The 4,786-nt window shown below is 47.4% G+C and overlaps 1 pseudogene; it reads left to right on the top strand.

Moving 5' to 3' along the window:
• LOC119315079 overlaps positions 1 to 4,786 on the top strand; it is a 9,165-nt pseudogene that overhangs the window by 585 nt on the left and 3,794 nt on the right.

The raw sequence follows: 4,786 nt of genomic DNA, 5'->3' as shown, positions 1-4,786 counted from the left end.
GGGGGGGGGTTGGGGGTTTTGGGGGGTTAATTTAGGTGTTTCATATATTGTGTTAGCTAGCTATAATTAATAGAGAGAAGTGTTCTCTCTTATGTCCGTGCTTGGTCGACGCTACGTACTATACATACGTATAGAGAGGACTAGACACGCTAGCTAGCTAGTAAGCAAATGAAGGAAACAGAAGATCGTCATGAACATATATGCATACAGAGAGAAGTGATATCGACCACCTCTCCTTCTTCGAGAGATTGGTCGAACAACAAGTTCTCGTATATCTATCCGACACTACCGGCTACATATATACAATAATTATCTCTTACAAATATAATCATACGGACTCATGGTCCATATAGTATTCTCCGTCTTCAGCGATCACATGGTCAAGAAAGAATGCCGCCAATTCCTCTTGAATTGCTCGCATGCGAGCTGGTGCTAGGAGTTCATCCCGCTTCCGAAACATCTAATTTGAAGAAGGGGGTCAATACATATATATATATGAATGAATGAAACTCAACACAAATGATGGTAATAAAATAAAATTGTGAATGTTGTTATTTACGTACTTCATATTGTTCGTTAGTGTAGCCCAACTCACAGGTCGTGTGGCGGATGGACTCGCAAACGTAGTATCCACAGAAATCATTCCCTTGTTCCTGCCACAACCACTTTACAAGAAATAGAGGTCAATCAAACTGATAAGAAAGAATGCCAAATGGTATTGATGAAACTAGCGCTTGAATCAATAGGAGATGCGCGGAACATGCTACTATAGTACTTACTTTCGGGTGTCTAAATTGCAGCTTCTTCGGGAGTCCTGGAGCTTTTTTGGAGAATTTTTTCCAAACCCTGCCAGACAAAGAAAACAATTACTTGATATATCAGGAAATGAACAAAGTTGCTAATATGGTGGATAATGATTGATTTAACTTACCTCTCGAGCATTTGAGTCATGTCCGCATAGTCCTGGGGATCTTTTCTTTTTGAGTCTAAGACGGTTACTAGTCCCTGCTCAAGCTTAATCTTTAGGAGAATATAGTGATAACTGCACATGCATGCATAACTCATCAATTATATTACTATAACCTTGACTAATATATAAGGGAAACCGAATACGCACAAGACAGTAACACTCACTTGAAGTTGTAAGGAAAGAGTATTATATCTTTGTTTTCATTTATTACCAACGATCGTAGCAAGTTGGCCTCGGTATCTGCGGCATGAAATTTAACCTGAGTTGCATCTATGAGATATGTGTTAATGAACCCAATATCACCGACTTGTCTTTTCTTCAATCCGGCGATCTTCAATCTGCATAATATAGTGAGGATGATTATAAATACATGCAATGAAAGAGCAGAGCTATATAGAGAGACTTAATGACAGAAGTAGTACTACTTACAGATAGTAGCAGGTGACCGTTGTTTTATCGAGGGCCAATTGATTGAAAAACTGAAAGAACTCCTCAAATGGAACAGGCAACAGTTCAATTCCAACGAGGTCATGCTCCTTTTTAACTTTCACATACAAAGTACTCCTCCCCCCAGAGTCTCTGCAGATTTTCAAGTACCAATCATGCAATCTTCGCATCATCGTTGATAGAGATCTTTCATCTTTGACGAGAGGCTTCCCGTAATCGTATCTTTGTATCTGCACCTCCATGAAATCATAATGTACATCGTCGGGCAGGTAATCGCCAAGATTGCTATAACCGGGCACCATCCTCGGATCATTAACGACGTTGTCGCTAGGCACCTTGAGCGGGGGGCACGATTGCTTCGCTTATTCGCCGAGCTGGGCAATTTGTTTCCCAGCTCGTCGCTCTTTCAGCCTATGATCACTGACAGTACTTCCCGACCGCTCCGCTTCGGCAAATTCCTTTCCAATAATGCGCTCATAGTTTCCTTTCGGCGGAGACTTGGGTGGTTTTGTCAGGGCAACCAGAGTGCGCTTCGCTTTCACCGGATCTACCTTCTCCTCCGGAGGTGGATGTTTCTTTGCTTTCACCCCTTCAAAGTAGTTCCTCACTTCTTCTCGTGCGATCTCGGCGTTCTCCTCTGGGGTCCTCTCATATGGTAACTTCTCTGGAGTCTTCAGAGAAGGACCGAATCTGTATTTCCTCCCGCCTCTGGCTGTACTGCTAGACACCGGCAGAGCAGACGGAGCGGTTGTCTTCTTTACTTGCTTACGAGGCGGAGGAGAAGGACTACGACACACCGGAGCAGCCGGAGCGGCGGCAGGTCTCTTCCGTCCTTACTGACGAGGCGGAGAAGGAGGAGGCTGGCTGCTCGGGCGCGTCGGCGCAGGCGGAGAAGGAGGCGGAGTGCCGCCACGCACCGGAGAAGGAGCCGGTCGAGTGCCCTGATCGTCACTCGCCGGAGGAGGAGGCGGAGTGCCCTGACTCGCCGGTGGAGGAGGCGGAGTGCCCTGACTTGCCGGAGAAGGAGGAGGAGGCGGAGGCGTCCAGTTCGGAAGGTTGATGAGCTCCTTCCGCCATAGGCATGGAGTCTTCAGAACAGACCCCAGCCTAGTCTCCCCTTCACCGGTAGGGTGGTCAAGCTGGAGGTCCTCAAATCCCTCCGTTATTTCATCCACCATCACCCTAGCATATCCTTCTGGAATCGGCCGGCAGTGAAAAGTTGCGCCGGGTTCAGTAGGATAAACAGAGCCAACAGCCGCCTTGACCTTCAAATTCATCCATTGTGTCATAAGGTGGCAATTTTGAGAATCCGTGATAGCATCCACGGGATAGCTGGAAGGAGCCGTCAAGGCATGCTCCGGCTGAAGCAGCTCGGTGGAAGCCACGCTGCTTCTCCGCTGAGATGGCGGGGTAGCTTCGGGGGAAGCTTCGGCAGTACATTTGCTGCGATTTGCTTCTCGTTCCTCTATCGCTTGTACCCTTGCTTGCAGCGCCTGCATTTGGGTCTACTGCAATTTTTTCCTCCTCTCCTGGGATTTGTAACCGCCTGCGTCCGGAAACCCAACCTTCCACGGAATGGAGCCTGGCGTGCCTCGTGTCCGTACAGGGTGCTCAGGATTCCCGAGGGCCATTGTGAGCTCGTCGTTCTCTCTGTCTGGAAAGAACATCCCTTGCTGCGCAGCTTCGATATACTGCTGAAGCTTCCTGACTGGTATGTCCATTTGATCGTTCGTCCAAATACACTTCCCTGTTACAGGGTCCAAGGTTCCGCCAGCCCCGAAGAACCAAGTCCGGCAACGGTCTGGCCAGTTAATTGTCTCTGGTTCGATCCCTTTATCAACCAGATCATTCTCAGTCTTGGCCCACTTAGGCCGAGCTACGAGGTAGCCACCTGACCCCGTGCGATGGTGATGCTTCTTCTTCGCATCATTTTGCTTGTTTGTCGCTGACATCTTCTTACTCTTTTCCGATGTCTTGTGGGTCACAAATGCGGGCCAGTGATCTCTGATCTTCTCATATCTGCCCTTGAATTCTGGTGTCTCTTCATTTTCAACAAACTTATTCAGCTCTTTCTTCCACCTCCTGAATAGTTCTTCCATCCTCTTAAGAGCAAAAGACTTGATTAATTGCTCTTTAACTGGCTTCTCTGGATCATCCTCTGGCGGTAGGGTGAAATTTGACTTCAGCTCAGTCCAAAGATTATTTTTCTGCATATCATTGACATAAGACACCTCAGGGTCTTCTGTAGCCGGCTTTAACCATTGCTGGATGCTGATCGGGATCTTGTCCCTAACCAAAACCCCGCACTGAGCAACAAATGCGCTCTTTGTCCGGAGGGGTTCAATCGGTTGGCCGTCGGGCGCGATTGCTATGATCTCAAACTTTTCATCCGAGCTCAACTTTTTCTTCGGGCCTCGTCTCTTTACCGAACTTGTGCTCGATCCGGAGGGCTAGAAAAAAGAATAAAGACTTAATTAATATGTGTACATACCAAAACAATGAATGCATCAATTAGCTAGTCAGCAGAAGCTTAACTAATATATATACCTGGCCGGACTCGGTTCGGTCACCGGAGATGTCATCACGGTCTCCTTCTTGCACCGACATTGGGTCACCGGAGCCGTCCTCACGGTCTCCTTGCACCGGCATTAGGTCACCGGAGCCATCATAATCATAGCCAGCTGCTTCCAGACCATCGGTGTCGTTGAGAAACAATGAGCAGACGGCATCACTTCCTCGTGCGATTATGTCCCCCAACAACTCTTCTTGTACTTCGTCTCGGGCGGTGTCCATAGTTTCTACAAATATTGACAACATGACAATTATTACTCAAACATGACAGATGGATATATTAGTGGCAAACATAGAACTAATATTAATTAGTGGCCTCGACGCTGCTTCTCTAGGGTTTGGGGTGGCCTCGACGCTGCTTCTCTAGGGTTTGGGGTGGCCTCGACAACGCTTTAAGGATAAAAAAAGAAAAGGAAGAAGAAAAAAAAGAGGAGAAGAAAGAATAGAGGAGTTCTTACTCCTCTATTATTTAAAAGAGGAGAAGAAAGAATAGAGGGATTCTTACTCCTCTATTCTTTCTTCTCCTCTTTTTTTTCTTCTTCCTCTTTTTTTATCGGGAACGAGGGTCGTCGAGGGTCACCGAGCGGTAGAGGAAACCCTAAATAGCAAGTATCGTGGGTGTGAGATACATGTGGCCGTCGGTGTCGGACACTACATCCATGTCCCACAAGTGACGTGGGCGTCGAAGCCCGCGTCACTTGTGGGACGTGGATGTAGTATCCGACACCGACGGCCACATGTATCTCACACCCACGATACTTGCTATTTAGGGTTTCCTCTACCGCTCGGCGACCCTGA

This window comes from Triticum dicoccoides, chromosome 6A, assembly GCF_002162155.2.
Source record: "Triticum dicoccoides isolate Atlit2015 ecotype Zavitan chromosome 6A, WEW_v2.0, whole genome shotgun sequence".
NCBI lineage: Eukaryota > Viridiplantae > Streptophyta > Magnoliopsida > Poales > Poaceae > Triticum > Triticum dicoccoides.
The sequence above is the reverse complement of the archived record's forward strand: the minus strand, read 5'-3'. Positions and strand labels throughout refer to the sequence as shown.